This window comes from Haemaphysalis longicornis, unplaced genomic scaffold, assembly GCF_048455015.1.
Source record: "Haemaphysalis longicornis isolate Haplotype H1 unplaced genomic scaffold, Haemaphysalis longicornis Haplotype H1 scaffold_1, whole genome shotgun sequence".
NCBI lineage: Eukaryota > Metazoa > Arthropoda > Arachnida > Ixodida > Ixodidae > Haemaphysalis > Haemaphysalis longicornis.
This window is the reverse complement of record NW_027526203.1, coordinates 86,706,856-86,726,219: the sequence shown is the minus strand read 5'-3', so window position 1 is coordinate 86,726,219 and position 19,364 is coordinate 86,706,856. Positions and strand designations below refer to the sequence as shown.

At 44.2% G+C, this 19,364-nt stretch overlaps 1 protein-coding gene and 1 pseudogene across 3 annotated transcripts in view; both read left to right on the top strand.

Annotated features, from left to right (window-relative positions):
- LOC144177877 (lysyl oxidase homolog 2-like) overlaps positions 1-19,364 on the top strand; it is a 374,790-nt gene that overhangs the window by 84,176 nt on the left and 271,250 nt on the right. The gene's annotated exons all lie outside the window — the stretch shown is intronic.
- Positions 5,775-6,588, top strand: LOC144164884 (uncharacterized; annotated as a pseudogene).

Here is a 19,364-nt window from a genome sequence, read left to right as displayed (position 1 = left end):
AAACTGTGTATCAAATCAAATCGTTTATTTTCCTTTCTTTTACAAAAGGAGGGCACAACCGCAAAAAGCCACTGTTACAAACGGCTTGACGAGGCGGCTGCCCCGGTTTCCGGCAACAGCAGATATCACGACCATATGCGATATTATTTCATTACAGATCTTGTGGATTAAGAAATAAAAAAAAGACACACAGACCCGCACACACTGCACACACACTGCACACACACACACACACACACACACACACACACACACACACACACACACACACACACACACACACACACACACACACACACACACACACACACACACACACACACACACACACGCACACACACACACACAAGAGAAATAAAAGGAAGACATAATAATCAAATCAAATCACAGTCATGGCCATATACTTAGCGGAAACGGGAATGGTAATAAGTATACAATTGCTATAATATGGGTATAAGAAGCACTATACACAATAACTTTTTTTAACAAATGGAATCAATTTTTTTTGAACATGGGCTGTATACATAAAACATGGGAAAACAGTGACCAATAGGTACTTTATACAATTGCTAATTTCTCAAAAAAACACAAAAACTGACACACAAGGCTTTTTCAGGAAACAAAGAGTGTTTTTAGTTTTTTCGGCGAAAGGCGGTATATATCAGTGGAAATGGTGTCGTATCTATTTAGCAACACCGGGAGGTTATACGTTAATGACTGGAGACTGTAATTGTTGCGGGGTGTCGGCGTGTACCATAAGGACGGAAAACGCCTTTGGTACGTCACAGCGTTTTTAAAGCAAATCTTTTTACCTCTACCCCCCAAGACCGTTGGTGTCACCAGAAAACTCCAGCGAACAATAAAAGAATTTCCTGGCACCGCCAGGAATCGAACCTGGAACTAACAAATTAAGAAAGCGAGAGCCCGTCGTCTTACCGACTTAGCTACGAGACCACACGAAGACGGGGAAGACAGGTGGTGTACTCACCAAGCGCATCTACGGGTTTACCCCCTGCGTTCTCACTGAATGCCACGTGAAAGCGTCACGCGACCACTCATGCCCGTCTAGCGGCCCTGAGCGCACCTTGCTCATGTGCTAAGAGTTACAAAAATTAAAGGAAGCTCACACCAATGCATGCATCTCACTTCTAGTACGCCAATGAGCTAAAGCCTGTGGCCTCCAGTGTTCACGTAAAAAATCACAGCTCCTTGTCGTCCGCCCTCACGCCAAATAAAGGAATACATTCAAATACTCCTTGATGGCCAGGCCATCACTCCAAGCCCCAGCATCAAGATCCTAGGCCTACATCTCAAGGCTAACACCAAGAGTGACGTCTCCTTGCAGCATCTCTAAAACAGCATCAATCAAATTATACACATCACCAGGCTAGTTGCCACCAAGACGCGAGGCCTAAAGGAATCCGGTACCTTTCGATTAATTCAAGCTTTTGTCCTCTCGACTGTCACTTACGTCAATTTCCTGTCTTCTTCTCGACAAGGAGGACTAAATAATGATTAGAAAGGCGGTTGAGCAGACCATTGGTCATCTCATGAGTGCGTCCACATAGAGGCTGCTCAGCACGGGGATCCACAACATGGTGGAAGAGCTGATAGAAGGCCATCTTTCTAACCAGAAGATCCGACTCAGAACGGCGGTGGGAAACCGCATGCTTCACCAGATTGCTTGGGCAGCCCAGAATGTCACTCCGCTTGACGTACTACCAGACTCTTGGCGACCAAAACTAAAGATGCTCTTTTTGCTTAGACATATGAACCCCTCACACGACGAGGGTCACCGAAAAGCACGGGCTCAAGCGCTAAACACCACCCTCGGTGGGGTTCATGCAGTTATCTACACAGACGCCTCCAAACATCGAGGGCAGCAATACGCCGCCATCGTGGCTACCTTCAGAACCAACCTCCTTGCGTGTACCTCGCTTAGGACCCAAGAAATGACGGCAGCAGAACAGGAAGCCATCACCTTGGCTCTCACTCAACCAGAGAGTAGTTCGGAGGGTAGTCACCGATTACGAGCAAGCCTACTGGAGTAACCAGTTGAGTTGGGTGTCCTGACATGCACTGCGGGTGCTAAAAAACCACTCCCCAAACGGTTACATACAGATCATCTGGACACCCCCTCACGCTTCAATGGAGGGCAACAAATGTGCCCACCCGACAAGCCTGCGCGTTTGCCTCCCGTGCTATGGAGCTGCACGAGGACAGTCATCCGCTTGTCACGCTCAGGGAGATAACACAGCATTATCGCCTTCTGAGACAGACCGTAGCTTCGCCTTACTCTGACCTTTCCAGGGAACAAAAAACTACCCTACGGCTCATACAATCCGGGCTCCTTCCCACAGCCTACGCGTCTTCACTTAATGTATCCGAATCGCTACGACGCTGAATGTAAATTTTGCTCAGAAGTAAGAACACCCGGCCCCGTAATTTAGCCCTGACCACCCTCCTCTCTTTCCGTCAACTACCCAACAAGAGCAATGGGAGATGCTGCTGTCCAGGCCCTCTCTACCTACCCAGCTCCAGCGGGTGGACAGAACACTGTCCGCGCGGAATGAATATGGGCCCCACACAAGAAGGAATCACTCCCCAGGGCTGCACTCTGGGCCGTTCAGAAATATCAACAGAAGTATTTCTTCCGCCTCCTCCTCCTTCTCTGCCGCTAATCTCGCCGCCTCCGTCCGCGGCGCAGAGACGGAGAAGTCAGATCGTCTTTAATTTTTTAAAAATTAAAGACGATCTGACTTTAATTTTATAAAAAATTAAAAAACTTTAATTTTATAAAAAAAGTTTCCACTCTTGTGGTACACCAATACAACTCAACCAAACACCGTTCATGCATCATGCATTGATTTAACCTTACCAAGAATATCTCTTTGAATTAATAAATGGTGTTGTTAAGTGCAATTCACTTTTCTCTGGTTTTACTATTTGTAGAGCGATGTGAGTGAATTTAAGTGACGTCGCATGGGAAATCGTCATAGGTGCCGTTTACAGCTTTGCTTTCCAGCCACAGGCACGGGGTGGATTGGCGCGTTTTTTTGTTAGGTTAGATGTGTCACTAAAGAATGAGTTGCGGCTTTTAACAGCTACACGAAAGGAGTTCAGCAATCTGAAGTTGTAAAGACTTAGTACATTAACGACACGGAATTGAGTGAAAAGCTCTTTTGTGTGGTAGTGATAGGGGACATTTGCAATAATTCTTAAGGCCTTTTTCTATAGGATCAATAACCTGGTCATATTTGTTTGTGTTGTGGTACCCCATACTAAATGGGAGTAGCAGAAGTGCGGCAAGAAAAGGGAATTATACAACAAAAGTTGAACGCGTTCCGGAAGTGTTTATCGATTTCTATTAATTACGCCCACAGTTCTGCACAATTTCCGATGCAGTTTGTTGATATGTTGATCCCAGGTTAAGTTGCAATGGAAGTGGACTCCCAACACCTTCATAGTTGTTACCAATTCTATGTTGTTTGTATCGATAGTAAGTGTTAGTGGTGAAACATTTTTGTTTTTTTGCCTAAAAAGAATACCCTTTGTTTTGTCTGTATTTATTAGTAGAGAATTTTGCCTGGCCCAAGTTGGAAGACGGGGAAGAATATGATTACTAGTTTCCTGTACATCCTCAGTTGTCGTAGCAGTTATTAACAAGGTTGTGGCATGTGCATAGCAGACAAGCGAAGCTTTTGGGTGGCACAAAGCGTTTGGAAGGTCGTTGACGTATATGCAGAAAAGAATTGGTCCTAGAATGCTCCCCTGGGGAACACCTGAGCCGATCCGTTTAAGTTCGGACGAAAATTCTCCAAGACAGACATATTGTTTTCGATATTTCAAGTAGGAACACATAAGGGTGTGAGCAACCTCCCGTACGCCATACGACTGAAGTTTATCCAGTAATGTTTGTCGATTGAAGGAATCAAAAGCCTTTGAAAAATCTATGTATATACCTAATGTCAGTTTGTTTTGCAAAAAGTTGTGCAGGATTATTTCTTTCTGTTTCAGTAAAGCCGTTTCTGCGGAGCAGTGCTTGCGAAATCCATGTTGGAAACAATGTAGCGATAGGTTTTTACTAAGGAAATCGGATAACCTGGCGTGTATAAGCTTTTCAATTACTTTAGAGAATACCGGTAAGATAGATATTGGACTATAGTTCTTAGGAAAATTTTTATTCCCACCTTTAAATATAAGGACCACCTTCGCCATCTGCATTTTTTCGGAAACAAGCCTGATGAAAAAATCATGTTAAAAATTTGGGTTAGACAAGGTGAAGGTGCAACGACGTCCGCAACATGCTTCACCGGTTTAATTTGGATGTCGTCTACGTCACATGCGCTGCTGTTTTTCAAGTTCATAATTGTAGATATAACTTCCTGTTCAGTTGTAGGACATAAAAATATTGAGTTTGGGTTGGTTTGTAGCAATGATGAATCATGTTGCGCGCGAGATTCCGAGAACTGACCAACAAAGTGATCATTAAAGAAATTGGCCAGACGGTTTCCTCTCATCATTTCCCCATTATGAAAAATGGCGTCAATCGGCATTTTTGGTTGGGAACGGTTAAGAACAGTGTTAACTGCCTTCCATGTAAGGTCAGGCCGGTCAGCATTTTGGGAAAATACGGCATTATAATAAGCTGTCTTGGCATTTCTGATGATAGTGACGAGACTATTTCGTTTATGCTTGTACTCAGCCCAGATTGATCTATCTCTTGTCTTAATAAATATTGCATACAGTCAATTTTTTGTTTAATTTGTTTGTAAATATCTTTGCTTATCCAAGGTTTCCGAATTTTTTTGGTTTCCTTAACTGTTTTTACCGGAAAGCATTTGTGGTATACAGAAGAGAATGACTCGATAAATGATTCATAGGCGAGGTCGGCATCGCAACTTTCTAATAGATTTGTCCAGGGAACGGAAATTATCATAGTTCTAAATTTGAACATATTTTCATCTGAAACGTCCTGAAAAAGATTAGTTTGTTGAAAAATCTTAGTTAGATTGCTTATTTATGAGCATGTAAACCGGTAGGTGGTCACTGATGTCGGCAGATATGACGTCCGCCTTTATAGATGATAATGCGTGATTGGTTATAAAGAAATCTAGCAGTAAAGATGACGTATCTGGGATACGAGTTGCGGATGTCCGGACAACCTCAAAAGCATTCGAGTTTATTATTGATTGCATGGTGTCTTGTTTGGGATCGGTTTACAGCATATTTATGTTGAAATCGCCTCCGATAACGAGTTCAATTTTGTTTTCTATTGCAAATGCTAGCATGCGTTCAAGAAATGCGTAGAAAGCAGTCAAGCACCCAGCTGGCGGTCTGTAGAAACCTACAAACATTTGCGAACCATGCAATACTGCGACCGTCTCGTAATCATCTGTGACGCATGTGAACTCAGCTTCAAGATAGCAGTTTAGGTCCCTTCCAACAAGAACTGATACGCCACCACCACGCCTAAGACGTCGTGTTACAAAAAAATGAGAGTAGGCCGCTGGCGTATACATTTGGGATAACTGGTCGTACCATGTTTCGGTTAAAATGATCACTGGAAACTGAGGGCACGGCGGGACCGCAATGGCAACATCGATAAACCCCTCTGTATTTTTCGCCCAGGTTGGTGGCAAATACTCTTATACCAGCTTTCGTAGCGATTGTAGAGGAATTGTGGTTCTGCCGCGCATGGCGACTTGTGCATGTCTTCTTGTGGACGCATAGACGGTCATTTTGATTCTTCTTGCGGGGGATGTTGAGCAGAATCGAGGGCCTGATACAGACGATCTCATAAACATGATGAATACTATGCTTGCTTCCCAGGAAGAATTGAAAACAAAAAATCGAAATCTTAGCTACTGCTCACGTACGATAAGCTTGAATCTACGGTTAACGCCCGAATGGACGATGTTATGGTGGCGATAAAAGAACAGAAAGTAGAGATCAAGGCACTGCAGACTGAAGTTACAGCGTTGAAAGGTAATCTTCAACTACATCAAAGGCGTCTGGACGATTTAGAGGATAGAAGTAGACGCCGCAATCTTGTTATTTTTGGTTTGCCCGAACCGGATCGTAAAAATGCTGCAGAACTAAGAAAGAAGATAATCGAGGAACTGATAGGGCATAAACTCGGAGTGGTTGTAAACTCTGTGGAAAGAGTACATAGGGTTGGGAAAAAATGCCGCGATAAAGTACGACCGGTAATAATGAATTTTTGTTTACTACATACAACGAGAAGCTTAAAGTCTTCAATAACTGTTACAAACTGAAAGGAACAACAATCTCGATACACCATGACTTCTGCAAGGCCACTCTAGGAAAGCGCAGCAAACTCTGGTCTCATTCCAGTGATTTTAAGGCGCAAGGTCACAAAGTATCGCTTGATTACGATAAGCTGAGAGTGGACGACGATATATACGAATGGGATGAGCAGAAGGATTGTCTGAAATGCATCCGCCAGCAACGTAACCGCGATGAATGACCCAATCACAAACAATTGCGAGTTGTTCTCCTTAATTCTAGGAGCATTGTGAATAAAGTTCACGAGCTTGAAGAAATCATATTTACTTATGATCCCCAAATCATAGCAATTACAGAGACCTGGCTAACTTCGGACATTCTAGATTCTGAAATAGTTCCTCCAACTCATAAAATGGTTAGATGTGATCGAGGCTGCAGAGGAGGAGGCGTTGCTTTGGTAGTCAAACAGGAAATCACTTGCGTAACTATGGACGAAATAATCGGCAATGAAAGTGTATGGTGTCAAATTGATTTTCGTGGGCTCTCGGCTCTCGTAGGTGTAGTCTACCGGCCCCCTTCTTCGCCTGAGTCATTTTTGGAAAACATTCAGTCGTACATGCAGCAGAAGTACAAACCTAATCAAAAAGTCATATTAGCGGGGGACTTCAACCTACCATCGATTAATTGGCACACTTTCACCCAGGTTCAACAGGCGTAGCGAACTGTAACTTGTTGCTTGAATTGATGCTGAACTTTAATCTCGTTCAACTTGTTAAAGAGCCTACCAGAGTGGCTCAAAGCACTGAAAGTGTACTAGATCTTCTATTTGTTGAAAACTTTCCACATGACACTAAAGTCAGTGTTTATGATGAAATTTCTGATCACAAGCTGGTTTTACTTACCGCGAATTTCTGCCCTGACAAAAAGAATAGTGCGGGCAAGAGTGTCTTCACATTTTCTGCTGCGGATGACGAAGCTATTATAGATACACTTGATTTGTGCTTCGGTGACTTTGAGGCAAGAGGAGACGTATCAAATCTGTGGAATACGTTTAAAAACATTACTGCATCATGTCTTGATAAATTCGTACCAAAATTTCAGAAAAAGAAACGGTGCAATCCCTGGATAACACGCGATATAATACAGTTGAAAAGAACAATATCAAGCAACCGTAAAGGAGCGCGTAAAGATAACCATGCCATATCTTCCCTGAAGATATGGCACTGAAGCACAAAATACGGACCGCTAGAGACTATTTTTTTGGAATGACACTTGTTAACTTCATGGAAAACGCACCGCAAAAGTTTTGGGGATACTTGTCCGGAAACAAAAAGTCTGTTGAACAGCTTCACGTTGACGGCTGTGTGGTTACTGATCCTTTCGCAATTTCTAATGAGCTAAACAGAACATTTCACAGTGTGTTCAGTCAACCGTGTGTAACCAATAATCCGATAGAACCATCTCCTCTCTCGCCTAACGTAATGTCGGATATAGATTTAAACGTAAACGGTACTCGCCTTCTTCTTCTAAATCTTGATACAAAGAAGTCTTCTGGCCCTGACGGTATCCCCAATGCCTTTTTGAAGCGTTATGCGGACATGATTTCGCATTACTTATATATTTTGTTCAATAAATCTTTGGATGACGGATGCCTACCTCCTGATTGGTTGTGTGGAAAAATTGTCCCAGTACACAAGGATGGAAGCAAACTGTTCGCTTCGAACTTCAGGCCAATATCATTAATCAGTGGTTGCTGTAAAATACTTGAGCACATCCTCTCCAGCCAGATAACTTCGTTCTTGGAATCAAAAAACATATTAGGCAGCTTCCAGCATGGGTTTAGAAAAAAGCTATCACCGACGACTCAGCTCGTATCAGTCATACACGACTTCGCTAAAGCTATCAATGACAGAAATTGAGGTTTTGAAGAAGGAACAGCTAACATTGAAGAGAGAGAATAACGAACTTCGCGATGCCCTGACAACCGCCAGGAAAGACATTATCGAACTGAAACAGTACACCAGACTGCATAACTTAGAAATTATAGGCCTCCCACTGAATCCAGATGAGCAATTGTGTGAAGCCGTCAAAAAAATAAGTGAAAAACTGAAAGTTCCAGTGTCACCAACAGACGTGGACGTCATTCATCGTGTGCCTTGCAAAGACAAAACAAAACCTAACGTTGTTGTAAAGTTTGTGACTCGCTCGGTTCGAGATTCCTTGCTACAAGCAGCCAAAAAGCAGTTACTCACTGTCGCAGATTTCGGTTACGAAGGAAACGGAACAGTGTACATAAACGAACACTTATGCCCGGAGAACAAAATTCTTCTTGGGAAAGCGATAGCGCGCAAAAGAGAAAAAAACTGGAAGTTTGTGTGGGTCGCAAGTGGCAAAATACTTGCGCGCAAAGCAGAAAACTCGAAAGCGGTGCGCATCTTCTGCGATAACGACCTCGACCTTATATGCTAATCGGCAGTCTGTCAGAATTCGCCATGAATTCTCTCGTATCTGCAAATAACTTTGTATCAAGTTTCCCATGTACAACCATTTTGCACTGCAATATACGAAGCGCAAATAGAAACATTGAAAATCTTCTCGCTCTTTTGGCGGCTCACTCTTTCACATATGATCTTGTTGCAACTAGCGAAACGTGGCTTAGACCGGGTGAAGTCATTAACATGCCTGGCTACGCATGCGTATCGACTTCCAGGCAAACTAAACACCGTGGTGGGGGGGTTTCACTCTACATAAAATCTTCGATTACATTTTCCTTAATCTCGCAGTTCTCGTTTGCTCATTCCGTGGAATTTGATTTCTTGCTCGTAAAGTGCACGGACTTGCTCATTGCTGTTGTTTATCGTGCCCCATGCCGAAATATGACTTCCTTTCTCGAACACTTTGAAAAGCTACTGATGCACATGAGTAGCCAGAAACTAAAGAGTGTTATTTGTGGTGACTTTAACATAGATTCGTTGGCGGTTTCAAATACGGATTACTTTAACTTAATTAGATCCTATGGATTCCATAATGTTATTAAGGCCCCGACCAGAACTACTGCCGAGTCCTCGTCAGCCATAGACCACATTTATTGCAACTTCGATTCATCCTTAAGCTGGTGCAATGTATACAATACTGCCATTACGGACCATTTCCCGATAGCCATGTTGGTTCCAAGGGATACACCTGTATGTCGAGATGATAAAAAAACAAACACCAAAATCAATTTTCCTTTGCTGAAACACCAACTTGAGCAAGTTTTAAACGCCTCCTCAGAACCCACAGATGCTAATATAGGATATAAGACATTTCAAACAAACTTCAGTGATGCTATTACTTATTCAACAGTAAAAAGCATTAAAAAATATCACAGCACTCCCATTTGTCCTTGGATGACTGGTGCGATTCTCGATCTCATCAGGCAGAAGGATTTTTGGCACACTAAATGCAAGCAAAACCGGGGAAATCGGTATTATTTTGCAAAATTTCGCACCTTTCGTAACGAAGTCAACAATGCTCTACGAGCACGCAAGAAAGAGTATTACTCTCAACTAATTGCTAAAAATTCAGGGAACTCTAAAATTGCATGGCGAATCATCAACTCTATCATTAGGCCAACAGCCACAACCTTCATTATGCCTGACATCGAGGTACTAGGGATATCGCTGCAAACCTTAGTGACCTCTTTGAACCATTATTTTTCGAGTATTTGTAAGAACAGCACAAGTGGCATTTCCTCAGAACACCATCTCCCTCCGAGGGTTCGTAATTCCTTTGGCTTCATCGATATTTCCCCGTCTGAAATAGTCTCAGTTGTCAACACCATGCAGGCTAAGTCCACTACTGGTTGTGATAAGGTATCATCTATCATATTGAAACGATGTATCGACTTGATATCTGGCCCTCTGGCAAAAATATTCAACCTATCTTTTCATACTGCCACATACCCTGACGTTCTGAAACTCGCCAGAATAGTTCCCATATACAAACATGGTGATCAGAACTTGCCCGAGAATTACCGTCCAATTTCTGTTCTTAGCTGCGTCAACACTTTGTTTGAAAAACTTATAGCCAAAAGAGTTACTGAATTTCTGCATCGTGAAGAGATATTAACCTCCAGTCAACATGGTTTCAGAGTTAAACGATCCACTTGTACGGCTGTTCTAAATTTATCCGAAAAAATAAATTCTTTTTTAAATGATAACAATTCGGCAATTGGCATTTTTCTTGACATTAGAAAAGCCTTCGACACAGTGAATCACGATATATTACTAAGAAAATTGCAGTGTTATGGATTCCGCGAAATAACCCTAGACTTTTTCAGAAGTTACCTCTCCAACAGGCAGCAAAAGGTAGAAATCAGTGGTGTTACATCTGACATTAGTGCGATTAGCTCTGGGGTCCCCCAGGGTTCAGTCTTGGGACCACTTTTGTTTTCATTATATGTAAATGATCTGCCCGACACACTGAATGTTTTCTCAGCAGTAATGTATGCAGATGACACAGTTCTCCTTGCGGCCCATGATTCCCCAGATGAGCTGTTTAAGGCAGCTAACAGCGAGATGGATAATGTGAATAATTGGTTCCGATCTAATGGGCTACAATTGAACTCTAGTAAAACAAAGTTCATGGTTTTTCAGTCACCGAGAAAGAATAGAATTGAGGATGCATATGCAATTTCTTTAGATGGAAAATGTCTGGACAGAGTTTCTACTAATAAATACCTTGGTGGTTTACTAGATGAAGAGTTCACATGGAAACCACACATTGACTCTTTATGCAAAAAACTTAGTAAATCGTGTCACATATTATATAAGTGTCGTCAGTACTTCGAGATTGACACATTAAGAACAATTTACTATAGCACTTTTCAGAGTCGCTTGACATATTGCATTGAATGTTGGGGTAATACATTTTCATCATACATACAGCCACTCTCAGTTATTCAAAAAAGGGCCATCCGTATAATAACTTCATCAGATTACAATGCACACACAAAACCCCTTTTCAAAGATTTAAAAATAATGCCCGTAGATGTACTTATCAAATACAAGTGCACTTTACTAGTGCATAGGTGTATTACTGATAACTTTCACTTGCCGCGCTCTGTTTTCGAGACCTCACGATTCAATTCACGAAGTGCTGCTAAAAATAACTTCCTAGTAGCCAAAAATAAAAATGCTTATGGAGACAGAAGAATGCAAAGTACAGGAGTTACGCTTTGGAATAATCTACCAATTAACATAAAACTCGCTAGAAATGTTTACTCAGCCATAAAAACTTACTTTCACAGCAATCCATAAGGTCCCTTGCATAAATGTCATCACCTTGTAAATATTATGACTTTGACGTTGCAGCTTCATCATTACTCGCTTTTAAAAATGCATATTTTGATGAGAAAGTAACTGCATCCACAGATTTACGTAGGGGTGTTTGTATGAATGTGTGAATATAGGTATGATTATATGCATGTATCCCTTTGTATTTATGTATATATGTATGTGTATATGATTACGCGTATATGTCGATGTATGTATACGTTTATGTGTGTATGTTAGCTATACTGCCTTACAGCAAGTTTTGCTTGCTTTTTATTATTTAAAACTGTATAGGCACATTCTTTATACTCCATTGATTTCCTTTGCATGAATCCCAGCTAGCCTGCGGGCTAGGGATTCAGATGTCTTGCATTATTCCTTATGTATGTCTGAACGCTCTAAATAAACCAATCTTCTTCTTCTTCTTCAAAACAAATAGACGCAATATTTCTGGACCTATCAAAAGCGTTTGATAGGGTACCGCACTCTTTACTTGTAAGAAAAATGCAGCGTGTAGGGATTGCTCCCCGCCTTGTGGACTGGATTTCTGCATATGTGAAAAACAGAACGCAGTTTGTAGAAATTAGCGGCTGCCAATCACAAAACCTTGATGTATTGTCAGAAGTGCCCCAAGGGTCGGTCTTAGGACCACTCTTGTTCTTGATCTATGTAAATGATATTTGTGACGATATTGACGCGGGAGTGACTTTGAAAATGTTTGCAGATGACTGTATCATTTATATAACTGTCAGTAGCCCCTTACATCAATCATTGCTTAACGAAAACTTGTGTAAAATTGCTGACTGGTGTGAGAGGTGGCAGATGGTTATCAACTACTCAAAAACTTGCGCTCTTACAGTAACACACAAGAAAACCCCCTTGTATACAAATACCATGTCCGTGACCAGAGTATTGAATTTGTGAATAGCGTAAAATATTTGGGATTGACTATTAACACAAAACTTAGCTGGGACGCTCACATCGACACCGTTTGCGCCAAGGCATACAAGAAGCTATGCTTCTTAAGAAGGAAGTTGGGATCATGTGATTGGAAAGTGAAACTTGGAGCCTATAAAACCCTAGTTCGACAAGTGCTGGAATACGCATCCCTTGCGCGGGACCCATACTTAAAGAAAGACATAGATAATGTGGAAAGGATTCAGCGGCTAAGCGCACGGTTTATTGTTTCAGATTTTACGCGCCTCTCCTCCGTTTCTGAAATGTTAAATAAATGTGGGCTGGAACCACTCGAATGTCGGCGAAGAACTGCAAGGTTAACCTTCTTTTATAAACTATACAACAACGAATCCGGTTTAAATAAAGAATGTTATATACTGCCACCTCCCCAGCGCCCAGCATGGTTAAATCATTCAAAAACTGTTAGACCATATGCTCCTAAAAATAACACGTTCAAGTACTCTTTTTTTCTACGAACCATTGAAGACTGGAATTCACTGCCTTCCGACTGCGCGCACGCTCCGACTTCTTCTAGTTTTGACCTCTGTGTTAAGAACCTTCTGTAACCCTCTCCTGCTAGGATGGTGAAAAACCGTCCGCAGTATTCCTTAAATAAATAACGAAGACTGTTGAAAAAGGCATCTAATTCCTCTATTTTGGATTTTGCAGAACGGCAGTTCAGTGTTATAAAAAGAAAGACACGATTCATACGATTTTACCGCCTGGGAAAAACTACTTGGTAACACTAACATTTGTTGACCACTTCACATGAGATATTTCATCAATTTAACAGCTGGTCAAACATCGCCTCAGATTTGACATGCACCTTAAGTTAACCGCTTTTCTTTCGTAAGAAGATCTTACCGTTCGTATGCTAAGCAAACTGATAGCTGTTATTCGACGCCCATTCTTCGATGATCCACAGAAGCTCACGATTTCGTTTTGTGAGGTTTTCAAGAATTGAGGCATCGTGCTTCGCCTCCCTCAACTTCTTCCTTTCAGACAGCCACAAGTCGCGATCAGCTTGGCGGTTATACCGGACAATTATCCCAGGTACTTTTCCTTTTTCGGGCGGTAGGCGGTGGATTGCGCAGACATCGCTAGTCGTTAAGGCTGGAACATTGAGAATCGGGGCAAGGTCGTTGACGTTTTGCAACAGGTTTTGATTTTGGGTTACGGCAATGCCGTGGAACTCGAGGTTCAGGCGCCTGCTACGCCATTCCAAGTCATTGAGTTCTTCCTGCATTTTCAACTGGTTTTCGATAACGTTTCCTTTTTCTATTTTTCCAACCCGTTTTCGAAGCGATGCTATGTCACGTTCTTGGTGGTTTAGTTTTTCCATTACATCATCAAACTTTTTTGACATGTGTTCAATGGAACGTTCTACTTCGAGAACGGTTCCCTTCAGGGGCATTAGCTGCTCGAGCTTTTCGTTTATCGAAGCTAGCGTGAGGGCTATGAAATCATTGTCGTAGTGCTGGTCTGTTTTCTTGTTTTCGGATTGCTGTTCACGGCATGACGCGCGCTTCCAACCGTCCCGAATAGATTCAATTCGAGACCGTGATAGTCTATCTGACACATCACGGCACTGTCCCACGTGAAAACTACTCTCGCACTCGGTGCATGAAATAGATATCTCAGTTTGCGCGAACGGCTTGTTACAAGCAGATCACTCAGATGACATTGCAATACACAGTCAAGTGTGGCAGCAGCAGCGGATATCAAGAACAATTTGGAAACTAGGAAAGCATAGAATTTATACAATGGCAAAGATGCCCAGCAACCAACCTGCAATACGGTGAACGATTTCTCAGTGATGCATTCGGCGTGATGCCGCTGCTGCCAGTAAAGGGGCTGCCGGTCGCGTTGGTCCTTATCCAGGTTCCGTTGGACCCAGGAGTCGCAGCGCTCGCCGATCGTGGCGCGTGTGGCTTCCTTTCTGATGACGTGGCGACGACTATCTCCGGGCCATCCCGAGAAGCATAGCAGCAAGCGATCTGCAGTACGGTGAACGGTTTCTCAGTGATGCATTCGGCGGGATGCCGCTGATGCCAGTGATTAGACATTTAGAGGCTGTTTTTAGATGCAAAGCATCTCTTGCTCTCGGCTCCGTCGTCCGTCGTCCGTCCATCCGCCGGCCCAGGAAGACACCGGCAACACTGTCGCTCCAGCATCTCATGGTTGGGGTTATGACCCTCCCTTGTTGTTGCGCTGTCCACACCCGCAATGCGCATGCTCGGCTCATCTCGGGCCGGCCCAGGAAGACACCGGTAACACTGTCGCTCCAGGAGCCATTAAAGGGTTAGACACCACCGGGCGTTCAGCAAGCCGAGCATCCGCAGTAAGGGTGTGGACTGCGCAACAACGACAAGGGAGGGACGTAGCCCAGTCACATCTAATAAAATTACACCATCTTCCCGTAGGGGAACCCTGAGTAGTATGCGAAACAGCCATGGGCTCAACGCAATTTCTCATTTCGTAGTTCCGGTAAGTGAAAAGTATGGTAACCAAACCAAACTGTAAAAATAATGGTAGCTACTTACCTCAACCTAACGGAAACGACGAAACGACGAAAACGATGGGCCTTGAATCGACCCCATGGCTGCTTTCCATACTACTCAGGGTTTCCCTACGGGAAGATGGTGTCATTTTTTTGGATGGAATCAGTGCAACAGAAACTAAGAGAAGGGAAGAAACATAAGGACGGTCGCTGGCCTAACAACTCATGTTACACATGTTGGATTTCTCACGTAGCCATAGCTTTAGCCATGAAAAACATTATGGCTTCTGAGTGCACGACAAACTTTCCCACTGCACTACAACTAACCTGAAGTTGATATTGGAAAGTGTTCGGTATTTTTCAGCTGGCTATTCGACCGAAAATGGTACCCTGGAGCCAATGTGCAGCGAGTTCATACATAGTTTCACTAAGCCTGCCTGTGCAGAAGGAGCTAACATGAGGCCAAATGTGTAGAATATGGAAGATTTTTCAAGTGCAAAAGATTAAGTATCATATATATGCATTAAGTTGATTTAATTCCTCAATCATATACTGGGTCTTAACAGTGACATTTTACCCGTTGTCCACGGGTAGTCGCAAGATTCTCCACACCACAGGAATACGTGTGAGCAACAAATGCCAGATTCTCAGGGAGTTCGTAGAGAGTCCAGGACTGATAATTGAAAACCCCTACCGTTGTTGCATAACGACTTCTGTTGAGCACTTTTGGCTTGCAAGTTTTTTCGACTCCCCCTACGCATTTTTTTCTTCCTTTACAGGTTGCCTTTTAGAGTAAAAAAGGGAGACCTAAATGGGATTAAGAAGAAAGTGAGCGAAAGGCTGGGAAAGGCAGTAAAGGAGACGACAGTGAAGAGTAATCATAGCGGGAACGGTGCAGTGCTATCAACAGTCCCTCACACAGGTCCACAACCAATAGACTACCTTCACTGCACGCACTTCCAAGAATGGCCTTGGTCCCACAGTGGATGATCAGCACCCTACTCGGCCGGTCAGGAGTGCATTTGTGCGAGAGGAGCTTCCTCCTCCTGGAAACAGCGCAAGGCAGGGAGCAGGACATTAGAGGGCAGAGATTTTCGAACTAAAGAAAACAACAGAACCTGACGGCGGTAACTTGGCAAGAATTCACATAAGGCGAAGGGAACATGTGGTCGGCAAAGTGATTACAAACATTCAGGCTGTGCTCTTGCAACCACTGTATAGAGATCTTGAACTGTGACCATGGATGCGCTGACAAACTCAAAGCATCACCAAGCTACTTAAGGTGCTTCACTGTGTTGATTGAACTAGCATGCACGTTATCTTGCGTCGTACTGTGCTTACATATTTGACAGCAGAACGTACAGTGCTCACGGACTGAAACGCGACAGTGCGAGCGGTTGACCGCTGGTACATGCAGCGCCGCCCGTGGACTACCGTGGAGCTAGGTGTTGCAATGTTGTATACCGCAAGGACGAGAGCGTGTTGACCGTAGGCGCACTGCTTCCGGTTGCCAGCGAGCGGGACTGTGGTTCCCCGCAGCGACAGCGGGGCGCTGCGAGCCTGGAGCGCTGGAACGTGCTTGTGCACCGACGGTAGTAGCCCGGGTGTGCGCGCAGCCGATTTCGCGACATCGTGTGCGCGCTGTTGTTACGCGTGCCCATACAATGCGGCACAGTAATGTTCATGTAATACACAGTCACGCTCATCTGAATAAAAGAAATTTCTGTACAAAGGAACAGCAAACTTTATTCCAGGATGGAAAGTAAAAAAAAAGGAAAGACGCCTTTACGTTCGCGTGTGGTGCGGTGCAATAGTACTTCGTCGCCTCTCCTCTTTTAAAGCAAAGCTTTTTACCTCTACACCCCAAGGGTTCTTTCGCGACCGTTGGTGTCACCAGAAAACTCCCGTGAACAAATAAAAGAATTTACTGGCACCGCCGCGAATCGAACCAGGAACTAATAGACGAACAAAGCGAGAGCCCGTTGTCTTACCAATTTAGCTACGAGACCACGCGTAGACGGGGAAGACAGGTAGTGTACTCACCAAGCACATCTACGGGTCTACCCTCTGCGTTCTCGCTGAATGCCACGTGAAAGCGTCACGCGACCACTCACGCCCGTCTAGCGGCCCTGTGCGCACCTTGCTCATGTGCTAAGAGTTACAAAAATTAAAGGAAGCTCACACCCATGCATGGCATCTCACTTCTCGTATGCCAATGTGCTAAAGTCTGTGGCCTCCAGTGTTCACGTAAAAAATCACAGCTCCTTCTCCGTCCGCCCTCACGCAAAATCAAGGAATACATTCAAATACTCCTTGATGGCCAGGCCATCACTTCAAGCCCCAGCATCAAGATCCTGCGCCTCTCAAGGCTAACACCGAGAGTGACGTCTCCTTGTAGCGCCTCAAAAACAGCATTAATCAAATCGTACCATTTATCAGGCGAGTTGCAACCAAGAAGCGAGGCCTAAAGAAATCTGGTACATTTCGATTAATTGAAGCTTGTGTCCTCTGGAGAGTCACTTACGTCAACCCCCTGTCTTCTTCTGAAGACAGGGGGTTGACGTAAGTCAACCCCCTGTCTTCAGAAGAAGAAGACACCCGGAAGACATAGAGTTGCTGTATATAATGATTAGAAAGGCGGTCGAGCAGTTCATTGGTCTCCTCATGAGTGCGTCCACACAGAGGCTGCTTAGCACGGGGCTGCACAACAAGGTGGAAGAGCTGATAGAAGGCCATCTTTCTAACCAGAAGGTCCGACTCAGAACTGCGTTGGGTAACCGCATGCTTCACCAGATTGGCTGGGCAGCCCAGAATGTCACTCCGCTTGACGTACTCCCAGCCTCTTGGCGACTAAAACTAGAATTGCCCCCTTTGCTTAGAAATCTGAACCCCTAACACGACGAGGGTCACCGAAAAGCACGGGCTCAAGCGCTAAACACCACCTTCGGTGGGGAGATTGCAGTTATCTACACAGACGCCTCCAAACATCATGGCAGCAATATGCCATCATAGTTGCTACCTCCAGAACCAACATCCTTGCGTGTAACTCACTTAGGACCCAAGAAATGACGGGAGCATAAACTCAACCAGGGGTTCGGAAGGTAGTCACCGATTCCCAGGGAGCCTACTGGAATTATCAGTCGGGTTGGGTGTCCTGATCTGCACTGCGCGTGCTAAAAAACCACTCCCCAAGCAGTTCCATTCAGGTCATCTGGCCACCCCCTCACGCTTCAATGGAGGGCAACAAATACGCCCACCGAACAAGCCTGCGCGGGAGCTGCACGGTGCTAAGGAGCTGCTTGAGGACAGTCACCCGCTTCTCACGTTCAGGGAGATAACCCAGCATTATCGCCTTCTTAGACAGACCGTACCTACGCCTTACCCTGACCTTTCCAGAGAACAACAAACTACCCTACGGCTCATACAATCCGGGCTACTTCCCACAGCCTACGCGTCTTCACTTAATGCATCCGAATCACTACGACACTGAATGTAAATTTTGCTCAGAAGTAGAAACACTCCGCCCCGTAATCGGGGTGTGCGACTTTAGCCCTGAGCAACCTCCTCTCTTTCCGTCTACTACCCAACAAGAGCAATGGGAGATGCTGCTGTCCAGGCCCTCTCTACCTAGCCAACTTCAGCGGGTGGACAGAACACAGGCCGCGCGGACTGTATACGGGAACCACAGAAGAAGGAATCCCTCCCCAGGGCTGCACTCTGGGCCGTTCAGAAATCTCAACAGAAGTATTTCTTCTGCCTGCTGCTCCTTCTCTGCCGCCAATCTCGCCGCCTCCGTCCGCGGCGCAGAGACGGAGAAGTCAGATCGTCTGACACCGGGTTGGAACTTTAATTTTACAAAAAAAATTTTCCACGCTTGTGCTACACCAATACAACTCAACCAAACACCTTTCATGCGTCATGCATTGATTTAACCTTACCAAGAATATCTTTTTGAAGTAATAAATGGTGTGGTTAAGTGCATGTCAATTCTCTCTGGTTTTACTATTTGTAGAGCGAATTGCGTGAATTTAAGTGAATTTAAGTGAACTTAAATGAACCTCGTGAATTTAAGTGACGTCGCATGGGTAATCGTTATTGGTGCCGATTACAGCTTTTCTTTCCAACCACATTCACGTGGTGGATTGGCGCGATTTTTTTTAAATTTATATCATGGAACAAAGTTGGCTGTTCCTTGGTGCAGACGCTCGTTTTATTCAGATAAGCGTGATCATGCCTTACATGCACATTATCTGTGTCGCACTGGAAGGGCACGCGTAATAAGAGCGCGCGAGCAGACGATGTAGCGAAATTGGCTGCACGGACCGCCGGGCGGCTACCACCGG